Source organism: Sipha flava, unplaced genomic scaffold, assembly GCF_003268045.1.
Source record: "Sipha flava isolate LNK unplaced genomic scaffold, YSA_version1 43_pilon_pilon, whole genome shotgun sequence".
Lineage (NCBI taxonomy): Eukaryota > Metazoa > Arthropoda > Insecta > Hemiptera > Aphididae > Sipha > Sipha flava.
In genome coordinates, this window is record NW_020273171.1 from 2535588 (window position 1) to 2558782 (window position 23195).

Consider the following 23195-nt stretch of genomic DNA (forward strand, 5'->3'; position numbering starts at 1 on the left):
AGTAATTTTATTATACGTCCAACGACCATACTATAATATTGATAGTACTCACGAATTATACAGTTCGAAAAATCCATTACAAGGTCAATGGCTTCTAGTGCAAAACTATCGAAAATCACAACGAGCGTCTTTGTTTTTGATTTTTCAGATTTTTCTCGAGCCAAGACAAAATAGTTTTAGAAATGCTAAGTTGTTTGATACATAGGCAGTTTTCTAGCATCTTCTTTTAATTGCAATAGACATATTCTCAGAGAGTTCAACGACCTGTTACCGGTTTGCCGGCCATCGCTCCAGTAAACTATATTCGCCGGCGAGCCATTGACCGTTCCAATGACCACACAGCGAATATGATCGGGTTTTCTTCCTTTTGGCTATTATACAACGGGTCTTCAATTCCAGAAAACGTCTTTTCTGTGCAGCAAACGAAGCCCTAAGAAATGGGTTCGATAAATGGGTCATAAAAATATTAGTGCTACGCATTTACATCATCAGCGTTTCTCTACGGCGCATATTATTCAACTGAAACCAATAGACTATATATGTATAATATGTATTAGATCTCGGTAGAATCCGATGACGATGTATTTTCATTCCAGTGACTTTAACGGTGGTTAGTGAACACCGCATCGGATGACCATTTGGGACCCTAATTATTGCCTATTAAATATTTTATTTATTTCACGACGCATGTAGGTACGGTGCGTTGTACTTGAAACGACCATTATTGTTAATAGCCAAGCGGGTACGTACAGATGCAGTACATTATGTACAACACCACGGTGCGGTGGTTTTGCAATGTCCAGGTAAAAGTTAAAAGAAAACAGTATACCGTAACACACACACACACACACACACACACACACGATTAGTGAGAGGATGAACTTGGTCATTGGCGGCCGTTGACCTAGCCGTGACGCGCATGCGCAATTCGCATCACCGGCGGCGGATCAGAAAGTGGATCAAAGAGTCAACTGACGTCACGGGAAACGTTTGCGAAGAAATCACCCGAACGCTGGAAGGGACGCTCCGCGATAAAAACCTTGGGTTTTCCGTTTTCCCGTGAGATCACCGCTGCTGAGTACAGATCAGAGTATTGGTCGGACCGCTTCGGTACGATCGGAAAATACAGGCCGTCCCGCAACGGTCACAGGCGGTCGTGAGAATCTGTTGCACCGGTTAACCGTCCGCGTCCGACAGGTGTGCAGATTTGTTCGGCATCAAACGCTCATCGAACGTAAATGCGTACACTTGAATGCACTCGTACCTGTATAACACGAGTAATACATAGATACGAATCTTACGTGCAGTTTTGTGCGCGTACAAAATATATACGTATACCCGTGCATGTATACAACATATGTTATTGTTATAATACGAATGTACAAATGTATATTTGTACCGTACATGTTATGCATGTACGAGCTAGTGTCTAATTTCAGAGAGACCATAAAACGAAAACGAGTTGTACCACCCGTAGGGTGTTCCTACACCTATCCTCAGGAGCAGGTGTTTGTCCAGTAGTAGCATGCGGATGCGATTGATTCTGTGATACATTGGATTCGACTCGTTGATGTTTGAATTTTTAATCGGCCAGGCATTGTTAAGGGTGACGATAGTTTTTTTTTTTTTTTTTTAATTTAGAGATCGTACGAATCGATCAGACAGCCGAACCCAAACCTTTGGCCTTTCAGTTTTATCGATATAAATAACAGTCTGAACACGATGATTTGCATAAAATTACACACCATTGTATTGCGTTATGATGATGGATTTGCAGATGAGTAGGGTGGAGGACTTGTAACTCTAAAAAAACACCAAATATGCAAGCGAAATACGAAACCCCTATAAAATGCATTAAATATATGCTCTTTTATTTTTTTTTTGATTTACAAAATATATGAATCATTTAAATATTGCGTAACATTAATTCGTTTTTTTACATCCAACTTTCACATCACGATTCTTACAGTCTGTTAAAAAACTGCTTATCTTTAGACATTTTAATGTTGAAACAGTACATAAAGACGCACATACGTAGACAGCAGAACTAAAGCTAAATTACTTTAATATTAAATTATTTACGAACGTTGACAAAAAGTCAATGCAATGAAATATTTTGGTATCGTTTATGGGATCGTTAATGTCCTATCGGAAAATGTGTAATGTAAGTTACGTGTTTATTTAAATAAAATTAATCTAATCGTCTATCCTGGAGACGTATTACTATGAAATATTAGCATCTGCGAAAAATCAACAATCATATTATATATGGTCAACAATTAAAATTATTTTTAATTCAACAATATTTTGGTCGTACACTCGATAAAATAAGAACGTCGGCAGAAAAGTAGTGATGAAATGATAAACTATTTAAAATATAGGATATATATATATATATATATATATAAAATAATAATAATATAGAAATAATAATTATTTTATACATAGAAGAAATATGCATTTATATACGAAATAAAATGTCAAGACTAGCTTTGTAAAAGCATATACCGTATTTGTTCCGTATTCTGCTATTTTTGCGATTGCGCAATACAAATACGCAAATGCTACAAGAGTCTTCTGTCCTACAGGTTAGTAATTGTAGTGATGCCGAGATGTGGTTTAGAATCTTAGTTGACGTCCGTGGAAGATATTAAGCCACTTATTTAAAAGCAATCAAGTCGCTTACGTTAGGGCAAACGACTGACGCGCGAAGTCATTGTAACCTCGACGATTATTATACGACAGCAGCGTAGTATAATAATATATAATAACGACTGCGGCGGCGGCAGCTGTGGCCATGGTTAGGAACATAAAGTTGAACCACGGTCGTTGACACGAACGAAATAACGGATTCCGGCATTCCACTCTATCTAGTCGTACGCACGGGGCTCTCGATCTGGAACGTTCTATACGGCATCTTTTATACGGTTTTTTTTTTCTCCGTCGTAATGAAAATGATCGTCATTTCATGGTTTGCGTAGGCATATTATTATATGTATGTTTGTGTGTGTGCGAGAGTAAAGATGTTTTTATAATTATTTTCATTTTATTATTTGGTGGATGCCAAGACGGAAAGGAAAAGTCTCAACAGTAAAAAGTTCGTTTTTCTTTTAAACGTAGTCGAAAATGAAATTTAAACTCTAATAGCTGATACAGTCTGACACGTGAGGAATACTGAATATATCATACGCAGTTAATTCATTGGATTTTATTCTTTTATTGTTTACCTACATCAGATTTTTGGAATATTTTCCAAGATTATTTGGCAATGCTGTCATAGAAAATATCCCTATGGTGATAGAAACATTGAATTGTATTGTACAATGATATTTAATGATGTAATTGTTTAAGTATAGATAAACTCACATAATGGGTTTTAATGTGATACATGAATAATGTCACTAACATATTTTATACATTTTGTCAAAACATATTAAGCAAATTTCATATTTATATATTTAATGGCAAAAAAAAAATAAATATTTAATCGATATTTTTTTAGATATATTTTGATTTATGATCAAAAAAATAAGCTATGTTCAAAAAATGTTTATAATTTTATTCAATCCAAGTATCTATAGTTTTTTTTTTTTTTATATATATACGAGTGTTTATTGAAGATTTATAACGTTCCAAAGTATTCAAGATAGTTCTTCTAAATTCTCTATTGTTATTTTTACAATGGTTTAATCTAAGAAAAAAGATTAAAATCACAGAGTTCAATGAATTTTAAAAACTGTCATTTATAATAAATTATATATTTTTATCGGTAGTAGCATCTAAGGATGTATATTTTATAGGTTTATTTATTGAATTTTAACCTTTAGATGAATACAATGTCAAATTATACTTATTATTTTGTTTAGATTAAAATGTGTGATAAGAGTTTATACCTTTAGACATTTATTTTTTATGATAGAATGTTCAATATTTATTTAAAAACAATACTAATATTAATTTTTTATCTATTAGTACATTTCAAATTAATTAAAAAAATTATAATTGCAATTACTAATCTAGTAATAGCAAAAATATTTTTCCAAAACAAAATGTGAGAACATCGATGAGGTACCAATTGATGAATACTGTATTATAATTGATAATATATAAACATATTGTGCATATAAAATAAACCTTTATATTAGAAATAAATATATATATATATTTTTAAAACAAACTTTTATTTTCCAATATTTTAAATTATCTATAACGGGAATGATTCACGATTAAAAGTTTTCTGACCTTTTTATCGTTAAAGTCAAATCATTCACGTTTTGCAAATATCCAAATTATTATTAAATATAAAAATACTATAAATATTGATACACATTGTATACGTATAATTACAATTACGAAAAAGATCTACTTGTTTTTGAAATTGTACTTTATCAAATATGATTTGACAGATTTTACAGTGACATTAAATACGTATAAACGTATAGTAACGTGTTTAATTATTTTATGCAAAACGGAAATGACAACAAATGCACTGAACATAATAATGAGCCTGGAAATATTATTAAAAATATTTTTAAATGTATGTCAGTATGTTAGATTCCTGTGCAATATCATTTCAACGACTAAATCAATTATTGTCGCTTTTGCTTGCAATCTCTTCTACTGCAACTATAACGTGCACGGAATATTATTAATGAACTCAAAGCATTGTTTAAACATATACAGAGTGATTCGAGTACAGTGAATAAAATATTGTAACCATAATCCAATGAACGGATATTGAAGAAATATATGAGTAAAATAACTTGTATTAATTACACAAAATAAACTTAAATTCATAATACTATATTTAATACTATCATACTATAAAACTAACTACTATCTATACCATAATTCTATCATAGTATGGTATGAAATATGAACAAAAAGTTATAAACCAAAATACTAAACATTCTGAAATGGTAACAAAAAACCTAATTATATTTATATATTATAATTATATTTTATTATATTTCTATTTTATCAACACTTATGCTCATTGTAAAAATATATTTACAGATTGTATAATAAAACAAATTAAAAACAAAAAAAAATGTATATTTTTAGTAAGATTTATAATTTGTAAATTATTTGAATCACATATTAATAAAAAATTATTCATTTTAATATCAATCACCTGGCCGTTAAAAAGATTTTTTTTTTAAAATGGTGGCTTTGAAAAAAAAAAAAATTCGTATTATAATATATATATATATATATATATATATATATATATATATGTACTTACAACAGATCTAAAGTAAATATAATTTTAAAACGTTACACACCAAATAAATGTATAATAGTATTTAAATAAAGTTTAAATATTTTATAATAATGTCTACACAGAGACTAATTGAATATAATTTTAAAAAAATAGGAATGTATTTTCAAATAGTTTATTATAGTTATTAACATTGTTGTACATTATCTAGATGATTTATATAGATATAAATATTTATAATTTCTTACAAATAATTTTGAGTACCTTTTTGTCTATATTTTTAAATAAATTGATAAATTGGTTATCTGAGATAAATTATCTAGATAATTTTGAATAAGATAATTATTATTGTGACAAGTGAAACGCGAAATAAAAAACACTTAGCAGTACGTAAGTATGGTTTAAATTTTAAATAAACATATTTTATATACGATGCAAAAGGTATTGTATAATTATTTATACAGAAAACATTAAAATGAACGTATTTCAAATAATATCTTTCAATTTTATAATGATATAACTTTTACTGTTTAATCGACGAACGGGCAATACTTGCTTGCCCAACGCTAACGTCCAGGCCCAGAACATAATGTACCTAATACTATAGACTAATATAATAACATAGACAATAATAATTGTAAAATGTAAACATATACAGTCATAAAATCATAAAGGTCAATCTATGGCTGGAACGTTCCATAAATAACAACGTATACATTTGGATTATAATGATTAAAGTAATAAATAATTATAATAATAATAATAATAAAGTCATCTAATGACCACAGTTATATAGTATATTCGTATGTAGATCTTAAACCTTGCTAGTGAATACTAAGAAGAGCAATGAAACAACAGTAATCACTTATCAGCTAACACATATTGGTTAAATTAAAAAATATGAATTTATATTATATTTATAAAGAATACTGTTTAAAAATGATGACATATGTATTCAAACTTAAGTGCCATATATATATGTATATATATATATATATATATATATGTGAACTCCGAAAATGTGCTATGGCATATGAAACCCGTATGGTAAATCTTTGCCAAAAATTTGATATATAATTTTTTTTTTTATCAATGTACAACACTTATTATTAAAATTATTTCAAATTTTTATAGTCATTCACAAATGGATTTTTTTTAATTAATGTTAAAATAAAACAAACATACTTTGGGCACAATGATATTAATTAATCGATTAAACTAGCAATTACACTGATAAGTCTCAAAAAATTATTGAAAAAATTAATAAAATTATAAATTAAATGCAAATACAACCATAGTAATCATAATACAAGAATGTTTGTTATGTTTTAAATCTTACGTACGTTTTGTGAGTTAATATATAAATTATTTCAGAATTGATAGGTAATGATGATACATTTTAGTGGATTTATATTTTTATTCGCACTGTACTTTTTATCAGTAAGTCGAACAATTTTTAATACATAGGTATACACGTAATATTAAAATCAATAAAATTATTAATAAACTAATATTAAGTGTGCTTTAACACTTTTACATACATTATATTAGTATAGGTAAATAAACTAATAAATCAATAAAAAATAGGAAAAATATAAAACTAATATGAATTACTATAGTGCATTAACTTGCAAAATGACTGAAAATAAATCTAGATGTGAAATAATCGATGACGAAAAGAACTATGGAGTAGTGGTAAATGTATAAATAAGCTGTATGATTATATCCTCCAACAATTAATAACTTATTCTCAACGATAGAATAATCTGAATAGCAAAACTCTTGTGTACACTAATTTCAACCGTTACGGCCCCCGTAAGTAGGTACTAAACATTTTTCAAATGATCTTTAGAAGAAGAAAAATAAATAAGAGACCGCGTTCGCGGGTGTAGGTACCGTGCCCGGATGTTTTCTCGGTTTTATTGAAATGAAATGTAGTGATTACTTTTACATATATACAATATTATTTTCGACCCAAATAACGGTACCGCGGTGTATTACGGTGAGCGCGCACCTAATATTCATAACATCTGCGAGGTAAGTGTAAACAACGGATAAGGGAGGAGGAAGTATACGGCGATGCGGCGCATTTCTATAATAGGAACGGAGAGAGGAAAAAAAAAGAAAAAAAAGCCTGCGAGTAGAAGCCAATACAATAACTACGGGTAGGTAACGGGTATTATGTACATAGTCAGGTGGTCTCGCGTGGCGTACACGGGGTTTTTAGACGTCGCGGTCGTAACGGGATCGTTACCCGTCGAGGGTGTACACAGTACGGTTGCTGAACGGTGCGGTATCCTTAAGTTAGGTCATGATTATGTTGAGGAATAACAGGTACACGCAGCACATCAACACACGCGCATCACAATTGTGCATACAACAGGCGCGGCGGGGTAAAGACAGGATATTATTTCATTGAAATCTCTTTATACGCATACGTACGTACGCACGTTTCCTTAAACACGCCACGATAGGCTTCTCGCCTTCAGGACATATTATTATTATTATTATTATCACTATATTATATTCTCGACGGCATCGCACACGCACACGCGCTACGTGTGTGTATACATACGATTTATTGTCCGTACGATCTACGCGCTGTATACGAACAATACAAACGCAATATTTATTAGGTTATCGCAACCGTCTGATTGTCGTTTTACTTCCTTCAAAGTATCTCTTTACAGATAATGCTACACGCGTATGATAATATTCGGTTAGCAAACGTTCACGCACCCGGAAGACTTAGCGGCTCGATGTTGCAGATTTTATATTGATATTTTACAACGCGTATTCAGTAGGGGAATAAACTGTGGAAATAAAAATAAACATATTATTCTTCCTCATGGAAAATAAATCATTCGTATAGTAATAAAATATTTAAAGTATTTTAAATGAACGAAAAAAAAAAAATGTTTTCGTGTACACACAATACCATATTTATTTTAGTGATCATATCAAAATAGTATAAATTTTTTACAACCGGTTCCGTGGTGCATAAACCGTGGTTACTCAACAAACGGGTTTCGAACTAAATCAATAAAAGTAATATTTAGTTATAATTACGTATTGTTTAAAATGTATTTTTTCATTTTGGTTTGTACAAAACATGTAAAGGTGAACAAAAATACTTTCTTTTGTTAAAAAAAAAAGTTATATTTTTATCGAAACGTAATGTTGATTAAGTATTATTAGATACTATGATCGTAACCAAAAAACTCTAAATAAATAATTATTATAATTTTAAAAAACATGGTTGAAGAGTTAGTAACCTTTTTTTATGTAATTCAATTTAATTTAATTTGTTTTAAACAAACTAACAAATTTAAAGCGGAAACAATTGTATAATGTATGAACAAAAAATCTATAAGTTCTCAGAAAAAACTTTAAAATATAACGGTTAAAATTCCGATCGATTACTCATAAATCTCATAATACCTAACCGTTACATTCGTTTTTTGCAAACATTGTCGCAAAATTACAATTTTATGCGCAGAAGTCTGACATTAATATTTAATACTTGTGTGTCGACCAACGTTTATTTAAATTTGAAACCGTGAAGACGTTTAGTATGAAATAAAAATATATGGTTCAATATTTGCACAAAAAGAGCTTTCTGGTTATCGATCAGCATATATATTAACAACTAAAAACATATTGCCTTCGTATCGATTGAAATGGGTATATGTTATATATATATGTATATATATGGTATATATTATATAAATGGGTATAGTAAATTAAAAATGTTTTTTTAAATCTGAATTCCGATCAAAATATTACAGTACTACGAAGGCTACTTCGTAGAATTATAACCTAGAATATTTGATTATTAGTTTCTCAGTGGCTTGTATCTTAAATGTCTTGTAATCCTCATTCTTATATTTGTTTTGGAACAGGTTTTATTACAGTATAAATCATATTATTTTCAAGGCTTAAATTACATAAGTTTTCAGAATAATTTGACGAAGTTATCCAAAATATTAGGATATTTTTATTATTATCCATAGTAAAAAAATTAGTAAACGAACTATGTAATAGTTTTATATAAAATTAGAATTAATAGGTTTATGTATACGGTTTCGTCACTTATGTAATTTTTAATATCTCATGTAACTAAACATATTAGGCAGTAAAAACGTTTACCTACTTCATAAACGACAATGTTTTAACTAAATAATAATTCAATAAAAACTTGTCACGTAAATAAATAAAATATTTCGTTATTTTACCTATAAAAACCCGTTCGGTATCAATAATTGTAATTATTACTTACATCGAATTTGTATATTGTATAAATAGGTGAACAAAAAAAAAAAAAAAAATAAAACGGATCTTTAATATAACCGTTATACACATAATATTGCCGTTAAATGTACATCCATCTATTATGTAACGAAAACAAACAATTGTAAATAGAAAAGTAGAACGTAATGTTTTGTCAAAAAATAAAAAAAATAATGACCAAAAAAGAAAATTACCAAAAAAAGAGACCACAGGTAAAAGGATCGAATAGCATGCTATTAATACATTAAAAAAAAACAATTTTTAATTTTTTTTGCTTTTTTACGATCTATAATTTTGTTTACTTAAAATTAAAATTAAACTCAAGCAGTCAAAATTATAAATGTATACAATTAATATATAAACATTTTTTAGTATAGCATTATTCTAGCCAATAAAACAATTTATATTTTTAAATAACTCAAATATACCTAAACACATTTATTAGCAAAATATTTTATTTAATATTCAATAATAATCTTTCATTTCACATAAAATATTTTTACTAATCTTTACAACTGATTTTTGGTACATCATCCATAATATTAACAGTCTACTAAAATTTTTTTAATTGTACGTTAATGTTGAAATAAATACTTTTAAGCTAATATCAAACAATTTTAATTCATAAGTAGGGTATAATCGTATTTAAGTATTTTAATTTGGTATGTCAAATAACATTGGTTTAAAACAATACATAATCAATTATGTAGAGAAAACAATTCTTGAAACTGATACCAAGTCGTATTTAAGAGTGCAGTGACTGGCATAGAAAAAGTTACCACTTATATAATTTATTAACTATCAAACTTAATACAGTTCACTATGTCAGTATTATTAAATAATACATTTGTAATGATTCAATGATTATTAGCTTCTAGACTTAAATAGTTTATTATAAAAACTGTATTATCTAATCAAGATACATAGTCATGAAAAAAATATAAATTCTAAATAAATACACATATCTTTAAATTAAAAAAATAATAATGTGCTTATATGAGCACATATATAAAAAAAATCTGAATAAAAACTATACTATTTTAGTTTGAATTATACAAATATAATATAAATTAACATTATACTACGCGTTAATATTAAATAACTACCTTAACAGACTCCTGTACAAATATAATTGTTAATTCAATGGTAAACAGTTTTTCTAATAAATCTTAAATAGTTTTTATCTTTCCTACAAATCAGGTTTGAAATAAGTAGTCAATATAAAAAAAATGCTATACACAATCTTTATGTATCAAAAAATACGAATTTGATTTCATGAGTTTATATTGAATAAGTATTTCATTGATTAATATGTAAAATAGAACCTCCACTATTTTTATAATATTTATGTGTTACAAATGTCCTTCAAATACCATACATCAGATAGATGACTCTTTTAAAGATTTAAAGATCTCTTATACAGCACGTATTAACTAATCATTAATACTACTATTTTATCTAATACACCAATTCTTATTATTTTCGTTAATAATCCCTAACAAAAATTTAATAATCTAAATCCCAATATACTTTAGTAATTATTTTGTTACTGTTTAATATTTACTATAAATATAATGATGTTAATTTTTAATAAAAAAATAAAGTTAATATAATATATTTTGTATTTTGCGTTTTTCTTAATTAAATAAGACGGTTTACTAAATTTAACTTTAAAACTTTGTTCAAAAATAATCTCATTATTATAGTTTTTTTAATTTTACCATAAATTAATATGAAGTTTAAATTTTTTCAATTTAACTTTGTCGATTCAATAATTCCTATATTACATATTATATATAAGTAAATTTAAAATAAACTAAAGTTTTTATCCCATAAATATGTATATTTTAAAAAGTTACCAGTAAGTAACATAGGTTATAACATAATTTATATAAGTTATAACACAAAACCTTTGTGTTCTATACAATAAATAAATTAGGTACATAAAATATTTAGCATACAAACAGTTTCTATTAACGTACAATATTCAGTTATTAAATTTACTTCAAATGTTTTTTTAAATTTGTACTCATAGTTTTGTTTAAATCATCCTACCTATAAAAATAAAAAATGTATAATTAGGAACGTTAAATATGTTCTCAGTGAGTATGATAAGATACATAAATGTATTTTATGAATTAAAACATATCATTTATAAAGTAAATGTTAATAATTATCTAAGAAATATCTTTATTTTTTTCTACATTTTTATTTATTTATTTCGTATGGATATCAATGTTACTTGATGTTACTTGATGAGCTGGGTATCAGCTCCTATGTGGTGGTATTTGTTATGCTATTATGATTGCTTCTACTTATTAGGTTTCGGCGTGTATAATAGCATATGCACGGTGGGCCACAAGCAATTAATATTTGTGATAGAAGATAAAATCCTGAAAATATAAAAACAAATAATTAATAATCATTTCAATTTTAAGAAAGTTTTTTTTTCTTTATTTTTAAAGAGTAAAATATATATTATTTTAAAAATAACTAATAAATAGTAAAAATGATTAAAATTATATTTTGTATTCAAGTTTTAACACCAATTTGTTTCACGAAATTATTTTTTTTTTTTTTAATACACGGATATAGGTAACAGATTTTACTAAATATTAATTTAATTTCAGTATAATTGTATACGTAGAAATTACTTTAAAAAAAAATGTTTGAGTTGCTCTGAGTTATACTATTAAAATGCATGTATATAATAGCATTAAAAATTATAGTTTATATTTTAATCCGATAGTAATACTTAATTACTGTATGTTTCGATTTCATACTTTTTATATACCTAATTTAGCTTATTACTTTTTTAAAACTTAAAATTTATTTATATATAAATCACACAATTAATGTTTAAAAAAAAACTAACCCTATATTGCAAATTGGCCTTGATCCAAATGTCGTTGTGAAATATTTATAAAATGGCCAACTATTTGATAACATGCTATTATATTATATAATGTAAAAAATGTTATAATTAAGGTCAATTCAAGATAATATTATGTATTTAATATAAAATGTAAAATGTTCAATTCTCGATAAAAAAATTGTATCCTTGAACTTCGAATTATTTAGAGTCGATTATGTGTTAAGTATTTCACAAGCTATCATATAATTTATTTACTTAAATATAAACAACAACAAAAGTATTTTATTATTATGTGAAACATAATGAGTATTAGTTTTCTAAAAGTCAGATAAATAACACTTACAATCAATTTAATATAATGTACGTAGGTACTTAATTGGTCGAAATTATGTTTCAAAACTATCCTATGATAAAATGGTTGTATCATTATGATATAATGAAATATATTGTTGAAACAGAAATGTATTAAATGGAATTAAAAATTAGAATAATTCCATGAGAAATTATTTTTTTTATGTATTGAAGTTTCGTAAAATATTCAATAATAAAAAATACAATAATCTTAACAAGCAACTATTATGTTATACTCCAATCAAAATAATTGGTAATATTAAAAACAGAAATGTATTTAACTAGAAATATATGGAAGTAATATTTATCAACATACAGATTTTCCTTTTGCTTTTTACTTACTAATAAATGTGATTATTCGATATAATCTATTTCAATATTCAATGTTCTTTCCGTATTTTTCGTTCGATTTTATCGAAAAATCGTATTTTTGAAAACCCGTAATTTAACTATATAAGGCTATAATAATAATATATATATATATATATATATATATATATATATATATATATATATATAATTCACATTAATAATAACGTAAATAATTTTATTTGTACGGTAAATGATCCTTTAATATATATTTAAATAATATATAAGCATTATCTACTTAGTATAGTATAGTTAAGTATAGTATGAATGTATATGAAATAGAAATCACAGTTATGTAACAAAACAAATTTGAAAAATGATCCAATCATTGTATGGTATAAATGTTTTAAACAAAATGTAACCTAAAATTTATTTATTTATTCATTATTTATTAAATTATTTATTCACACCATTAAAAATCTGTTCCATGTAAATAGATAATACAGTGTTAGAAACTTGAGTTTTATATTTTACAAGAAACAAATCATTATTTTAATATCATTAATTTTAATAATCATTAATTCAATTAATCGCTCTTATTTGTTTAAATATATACATTTATGTATATACTTGGGTATTTATATGTACCTATATTTACCAACGGACATGAAAACGTCGTAAATTTTCGTGGTAAAAATATCTATTAACATACTATATTATATATTCAACAATTAGTAAATTAAAATTGTATAATCCATATTGATTGATATAAAAATGTACTTATTTTGAACACAAGCATTCATTCATTAATGATTTAGTCCATCAACGGCATGAGTACATATTCATATAAAAACACATAATTAATGGTCTCTATTTCACGTGTATTTAAGAACACGTTCCGTACGTGTTTTTATAGAAACGGTACTAAAGTGCGTGTTATTAAAATACACGTGTACACGTGTATTTAGAGTCCGTGTACTCGTGTATTAAAAGTATGTACGTTATAATCAGTGGTGGATACAAGGATGGGTAACAGGGGCACGTGCCCCATGTTTCCCTCCCCCATTGTTGTTTACATGAAGTTAACACACATTTAATTTAATTTTTAAATTGGAAACTTTTTAATAATAAATGAATAACTATTAATTTGAGTTTTATTTATACGATTGTATTATAATATATTATACAGTAAAAACACTATAAAAATAACTTATTAATACGACCAAGCCAATTCTATTAATAAATTACAAATTAGATTCATATATAATAATATAAATTATAAATTTCGTATTTGATTTTTCTAAAAATTATAAATATATATATATTTATATTTATCAAATTCATGACCAGAAACAACCCTTTATTAATGACAAAATATAAATAAGTATCTATAATTAGTTTTTTTAATTTTGAATATTTACACATTATATTTACAGTATAATACACGGGTATATAAACTTTTAATACACATGTACACGAACTTTAAAAACACGTGTAATTAAATACATGAGTATTCCTACATATTATTATTTAATGTTCGGACTTAATGTTGATTTAATGTTGATTTAATGTTGTACATGTGTATACCGATACACATACCAAACCGAGAGCCCTACTTATAATATAAATAGTATGTGTATAGAATTGGAAAAAAAACTATAATGGCATTAATCTGTGTACCTATATACTATTTGTGTTAGTACTATTTGGGAAATATCGACCATCTGGAGTATTACGGTTAATTATAATACAGGTAACGGGTGTTAGGATAACAGGACAAGGATGTGCAGGAAGTGTAATCTTTAATATTATTACCGTTGGTTATCTCACGAGAAAAGGTACGATTTGTTTTCTTTGTACAAACACCCCGCGGTTCCAGTATACGGCGCTCAAACGGACAAAAATAAAACCGTTATCGTTTCGTAAAACGTTTCTTCGAAAGGTACTGAAGGCAAATACGCCACCGGTCGCGTATACGATACGCTCTGTACATCGAATAGAATTTCACATACAGATGAACCGTAGTAAATGGAAATGCTCAACACAGGCCAAGATAGTATCCAGGAACGTATAAATATGACGTAATGAACATGTTAAGTAGTCATGTGTGAGGAACCCGTTCACGGTGAGAAACCGACGCAAACGTTTTCGCTAGAAAAAATCGAAAACGATCCACGGAGGCAGGGAGAAGATTCGATACCTGATTTAGGTTCTCTACTATCGGTGCGACCATCATTCCTGTGGTCGGCGTGCGTTAGATCATGCTGTTAAACAGCGGTCTGCACGATGACAACTCGAGGCCCTGACGTGATCACGCGTTTGTACTGCGGACGTGAATAAGTACATATGTGCTGTACAGTGGCATGGCGAACTCAACAATTTTCAGAGGCAAGTATATTTTGTCGATACCCACCCACCCACCAAAAAATTGAAAAGCTATTGCCTCTCGATTATTCATATCGCCACGCCAATGGTGCTGTACCAAAGATCGTCTACCGACGTACCAAAGATTTTGTTTTTAGGGTATGGGGCAACGTTTTTCAAAAAATATTAAATAACTACATTTTTTAATAAAAAACATATGCACCATATATATAGGACGAAATACACGATCTTAAGTCATAATTGAGCATTACTTATTGGCGTTAAGATTATCTAGGAACAATATAAATTCGTTCCCGGAAATAATTCTATTGAATCGTGTTATTTATAATTTTTACATAGCATTTTTTACAAAAATAATCGAGATCAAACACCAATGTTAAGAATGAGAGAGAGGTGACAAAGCCCTTATGCCTCTCTTAAATCCATCATTGTGTACATTAATATATAAACGTTTAGCAATCGTCGGCTGCGGGCACGTCAACTACGTCTTACGGTCCTGTTGATCGCAGCAACTTGTCTTGGTCGCATACGCAAAAACAATATCGTCATACACTCGCACGCACTTCGCCGATTCATCCCCCTACCCCCACCGCCTCCGGCGCTGTACGAACCGTCCGCGGAGGTTTCCCACGCGCGCGTCTAACGGTATTGAAAAACGTCCACCCGTAGCAGCACGAGGCAACGAAAACCTGTGCGATTTTTCGCTTAGGTCAGCTTAGGTCAACCGCTTTTCGGAATGAGAATGGGAAGGGGCGTTGTAGGGGAAACGTTGTCTCTTCCCCTCCGTTCGCCGGTAGCAGCACGTTACCGCATCCGTCGCTCGTGAGAGAGAGAGACATACATTATGATAAATAGATAAAAAACGGTACGCACCGACCAACGAATCTGTCGGACGAGAACGGACGTGGAAAAAGGGAAAAAATTGTAAAAAAAAAAAAAAAAACCGCAAAATACGCGTAAACAGGAAACGCCCGATTTCAATGCACCGGTGCAACGCGCACCTAGGACGAGTGTACGTAGCGCACGCGTGTTGTGCTCGTTGTACGCGCGTACGTGTTCACGCGTAGTTATTTCGGGCGAAGGTGAGTGCGTTGTGGGAGAGTGAACGCCGAGTGAGAGGGACGCGCAGCGACACATTTCGGGATCACGCGCGCTCGCCAGCGCTCAATAATAGTTATAATAGCAATAATAATAATAATAATAATAATAATAATAATAATAACGATAATAATATTTAGCGGGTCAAGTGCAACCGGTCGACGCGGCGGCGGGAAGGTAGCGAGTGGAGGCAGTTCCAGATTTACCGTACGCCGCCGCCGCCGAGAAGCCCCGTTATGAGAGTGGGTCGACCGGATTACCGTTATTATGCGATGGGCGGGCGGGCGGGCGGCCAAACGATCACGACGACGACGACGACGAAGAAGGTTCCCGTTAGTTTTGTCCGCGACCCGAGTGAAGTGGAGAGTACCACAGGTGTGCGTACGCTTCGTTACATTTATACATGTATAAATATAAATTATAATGCACGTTCTCGTACGGGACAAGCTGCCGAGATGACCGCCGCCTACGTTGTTGTTGTTGTAGTAATAACAACAGCACACGACGACTTTCGTTCGTTCGTTGTTATATTTTCGGTTTTCGTCGTACCCGGTCCGCGACTCCCGGACGACAGCGCATACATTATTAGGCCGTTTTCACACACACACCGATTTTATCGGAGACAAATTTCGATCGGATACTAGTTTCATATTAGATCTAAAATGTCGGAGCGATAAAAAATAATTTTCCGTTTACTGCCTATATCACGATTTTATTCGCTTGTCGAACTGATTTGTTTTAAAATCTTTCTCTTGAATACTTATAAATCTCATTGCTTTTTTTTTTTTGGTCCTATTTTTTTAATCGTCCGTCGTCTTGTCCTAAAGGCATGTCCTCGACCCCACCAACCCAATAACAGTAGATATCTTATAAATAAAACTCTTAATGACAATAATACCATAAGGAATATTAATAATAATATAATATATGTAAATTATAACATTAATGTTAGTTTTACTGAAGTCTAGTGAAATCCAAAAACAATATCAAAACGGTACCGTCGGTTGTGTGTGAAAACGAACTGTTTATTTTTTTTTTTATCGGCCAATGAAATCGGAACGATAAGATATACGTCCGACGATTAGCGCACCGATATCATAATCATAATAATCTATCGATTATCGTTAGCAACGTGAAAACCGTCCGTTTAAAATTGTACGAACTGGATGTTTCTGATAACGATACCGACGCGAAAAACGGCCAAACGGCCTTTAATAATCGTCGCGGTTCCAAATCTGACAGCAAGGTCGCGGTGTACGTGGCCGTACGCCGACGGTGCAGATGTTACACATGCCGCGCGTTATCCGATCAACCCGTAGCCGGCGTGTCGTGATTTTCGCGCCGACAACGTGGTCGTCACCCGCAGGTGCGCGGGCGGACGTGTTCACGTAACCGACGTTGTGCGAACAACGGTACTCGGGTCGGTACCGTGCACGTGGTGCGCCCGGTCCGGGACAAGCGGCTGACGGGGCTACGGCGTAAAAACAACAACAATGACCGGAGCTTTATTTCGTACCGCGCAAACGATCTGGTTCTCGCGACGGTGGACGCGAGAGAGAGAGAGAGAAAAAAACCAAAGTACCGTTGGTGCTCGCGCGTGAAAAGAAATACGAGCGGAACAGTTTTTTTTTTTTTTTTTTTTTTACTTCCGCGGTCGCGATAACGTTGGTCAACGTCTCGAACGCGTTCTTCCGATTGGATTACCCCGAACGTACGCGATCGTAAGACGTGAGAAATAAAAGCATAGGTTCGTTTTCACGAAACGATTCGAATCCAACAGGATTTTTATCCTCGCGAATGTTTCGAAACGCGTTCGGTTCACAACTGCTCCAGTACTTATCGTACTTAATACTTATTCACAAAGAAAACGTATAGCACGTATTCGTATAGTATGCCCAATAGATTGATGAACGTGCGTGAGTGTGTGTGTAAATGCGGATTTGTTATGTATGTTTTGAAGTCATACGTGAGTCATAAAATAATGTTTTTAATGTTCTGAAGTCACACGTATTTTAAAAGAATGTTTTTTAAAGAAAAAAAATAATGCGTAATATATTTATATTGTGTTCGGACACAACGAAAACAGTTTTATTTTTCTCACGAGTAATTTATGAGTAAATCTTAAAATATGTGAAAGCATTTTGAAGGATACCGAGAACAGTTATTCGATTGTTGTGTGAGGTCTTATACCAAGGACTTCTTTGGGTCAAATCTCGGGCCATACGCGTTTACATCGTTATCTAACCACTCCAACCTTGTTGGAACACATGGGATAACTGTGTTCTGTAATAATAGCTTAACATTGAAATATGGTCCACTTGCCCGTACAATCCATAAACGACGTAAGACTATAGATGCTCGAGTACAGTAAAAATTACGGTTTACAAAGAAAGAAGAAAAATCACTGTTGTACGGAATACCAAGTAGAAACAAAAGTTTTTTTTATTCGAGACTAGATAACTAAACACGCATAAGTTTATCTTTAGAATCGTTTGTATTCCCGTTCGCGTAATTTTGCATTCGCATTATTAACGCTGAAATAATAGATTTATTTGAAAATTAAGTTTTACATTGTTTAGTAGTTCGTTTGAAAATGAAAAATAACTGTATTTCTACAATTGTACGTAGATATACATGTTGGAATTTCCGCACGATAGAATTATTTATTTGCACTTTTTGATATGAATTTTGTTGACTTTACGTATTCATAAAAAGTCCTTTCGTCGTTGTTGCAATATAATATGCTAACTTTAGTCAAATATAATCTAAAACGATACAAACAATACACACCATTTAAATTGCATTAGATGAATTCACCTCAATTATATGTAAATTATTTTTAAATAGTTTTAATAGGATTTATAAGTTTACCTTGTGTCCCTGCATATAAATACGTTTAATATTATACTTTAACAAAAATGTTTCATAAATGATGGACGTTCGAGGTAAACGATGCAAATATTAACTGTAAACATTGTTAAGTTATATCAGTATGTGACATGACATAAAAACTTAATAAATAACTAAATAGCCAAGAGAATGCACGTGAAGTTTAATAATTGATTATTATCCATAAAAGATTAAATAAAATAATGAAGCTTCGTACTATAAAAAAAAAAAAAAAAAAAAATCACTCTGAAAAATTGTGTAAATACATAATTTATTAAAATACGAGTACTACATCAAAGTAAAATATCACATCATTTTAGAATTTTAAAATGTATTCAAATGAGTATGATTATACAAATAAAATAAAAACCGCTTACAATATTTAATTTTTGAACAAGAATAATAATATATTACTCAAAACTTAACAATAACAAGTTATTTAATAATAACAGTTGTACGTGATTTTATACAATTTACGACAGTGTAAATGTTTTGTTTTTATCCTCAGTGTTATATAATACATTCTATAGATAAATAACATGTTGTGGAATGACTTAATTTCACTGTGAAAGGATTTTGTACACTGCAAACAGTTAATTTATAGTAGATGGATTTAACTATGTAAATTAGTTTTTAATTTTGAAGATGTTTGTGTTTATTATTATAAATCTATAATAAACTGTTATATTTTATTTGCTGAGCGCTGTATGTCCAACTGTTAACTATCGAATCTTATTTCAAATAAACCAATATAAGAGTATTTAAATGTTTTTGTCAAAGAAAAACGATTTATTTTGTGCATACTTTCTTCGTTAGAAAAATATTTTGTTTTGTTCAAGACTTTGTATATGAATGCATAAATTACATAAATACATTTGTAATTAAGTAAAAACATTTATTGTACAATGATTATTAAGTTTTGCTATAAAATAAACGAAAACAATACCAAAGGAATAATAACTCAACGACCATCTGTGATTTATAATACAAATACATAAAATTAAATACATTTCAATGTCGCGGAAAAACTAAATTGCGTAATGTACGAAAATTATTGACCGATAAAATGGAGGATATACAGTTACGAATATATGAATGTAAACGCTTTAAAAACGTATTATCAGTGCAACGTAAAATTATGCACTACGGTTGTATTACAATAACGTCTCTAAAATCGTTATGAAATCAATAAACGTTTGACGAAAATATAACGATGACTAATACATAAAGGTTTTTCGTGTTCATGCGTTTACCGTTGGGTCGTACGTATTATTTAAATATATTTATACGACTGTACAACACGTGAACGTATAAACAAAACGATTTTCATTTCTTTATTTCTCTCTCTCTCTCTCTCTTTCTCTCACTCTCCGCAAGTTCCCTTTTTACCGAACAACTCTGTCCTCCGTACAATTATAACGGTGCTTCGTTTTGGTTTCATGGCGGCGCGCGTTCCGAAGTGGTTTCACTGTCCGTGTATCTATTTAGAAAAATATATATTTAGAACTGCGTTACAGGCGACGATACGTCGTTATAACGAAAAATGAGTTGTACTTATTTTTATCGTACACCTGTACAATGATAATACTATTCGCGAAAACGACCGCGTCCGGTAGAACGTAAGCGTCTTGCAAACTGTTGCTTTACGTTGTTGTTCGGGTAAACCTATAAGGTTCGAAATAAATCGCAGTCCATCAACACAACGTGTACCGCGTTAATATTATTCGTTCGTGACTTACACTTATCTCGTACACTACGTACGTGTGCATAAAATCTATAAATTCGATTTAGTTGTCTGTTTTTGATTTTTCGATTTTTCGCATAGGACTTAAACTAACTCCACGAGGTAAAAACCGTCGTAATAACAATCAACTGTAAAACGTTGCGTCGTGTGCCAATCGTTTGTATACGTCTTCTACGTTATTGTTGTTGCAACGTTGCGGGTATACGTATTATAATACATAAAGCATGGGCGCATCAATGATGAAGCACCGGTTGGTACCCACGGCGAAAAGTGCCGGTTTATCGGTGGTACAAATTCGTCAAATAGTACTGTAATTGAATGGCAACACAATGGAATAAAATAAAATATCCCGTAAAGGCGAGTTTTTTTTTCCACGTTGTTCACGTACCGTTGTGGTCTCGGTGTACAAAGCAATTTTAAACTGCATATTATGGTAAATTAAAAAAAAAAAAAAATACAAATAATAATATAAAAAAAGCAACAACACGATCTACTTTTAAACACGAAAACAGTTATATACCGTTCGTTTTCATCGACTTGCTTACGGTACCGTAGCTGTAAATCGGCAGCCAGCCATAAGTACCGTCGAGTAAATACGTTTGACCCGATTTAAAATGGGGTTTTACACCACGACGACCCGAATACAAGAGGAAAAAGAATAAGGAAAAAAATATTATCCATATAGAATATATTCGTCGTTCGTTATAGTATATTAGTATAATAAAACGTGTACATTATGTTTTGACTATGTACGCGAAAGTTATACAAAACCGAATAGGTACATACCAAAGTTAACAAGATGATGAAATGTGATGTTTTGCAACCGATAGCGTTCACCAATCCGTCCCATATACTCTGTGCGTTGTAAAAATAATGCGTACCTATATACCGTTCAAGTTAATATAACTATTTAACTATTTACTACAGTAAAGATTTTAGCCGAAGCAGTTTCGACGATTTGTTTCGTAACAGCTGCAGCTGCCGGTGGATGAGTGTTTAGGATTTTCTGAAAGAACGGTTACGAGATTTTGACGGTTTCCTTCATCAGCGCATACTTCAGACAACAATTTTTTTTGTATTATTAGTAAAATGGTTGTACGTGTATTGTACTGTGTGTACGATTGTGAATATACAATAATATGCATTATAACCTGGACTCGGAGGATAGATTTTCTTCGCAATCCAACGATCCTCCGTGCCTTATATACGACACAGTGTAATACCGCTCACATACCGTACTCGTTTATTTTATACCGGAGTATTATTATTTTTGTATGTTTATGCGTAATAATATATACGAACACTTTTATACCAGAAAAGTATGCATGCGTTCTTCAGTGGTTTCCGGCTCCCCGTCAAGTGGACGTTATTATTGCCAGTTTGAGTGTTACACTTGTTTTTCGTTTCGGAGTATATAGTTATTGATTTTATGTACTGTAGTCAAATGTGATGCACACTTAAAATTTCAAAAAAATGTTATTTTAACAAGTTGGATTTTTTATAAAAATAAAAATATCACATTCGTCGCAATGGATATAATCTTGAAAGGTTCACATCATACAATTATTTTTTCACAACGAAAATTCTAGCATTTGTTTACTATATAATAATAATAATAATAATAATAATATAATATTATAAACAACAATACTTGTCATACCAACTTGTCATTAAAGAAAACATAATCGTACATATTTTAATCAAAACAATTGACCTACTATATCAAGGTGGAAAAAAACTCAACTATGATCACACAAGTTTAACAATTAAATTTGACCTAAATACTATAGAGTGATGTACCAGAAGTTGTTATGCAATGTACAAATTCTTCGTCAACAATATTTATAAAATCCATTTTACAGCTAAAAAAAAGCCTTTCCTAAATATATTAAAAAAATAAAAATCGTAATGATTTATACTTATTTAAAATAAATTATTAAATCTAGTAAATTTAAATAAATTAAATAAAGAGTAGTTGAAATCTTCAAAAACTTGTCGTAGGAAATATATTATTTAAATTTCACTTAATTTCA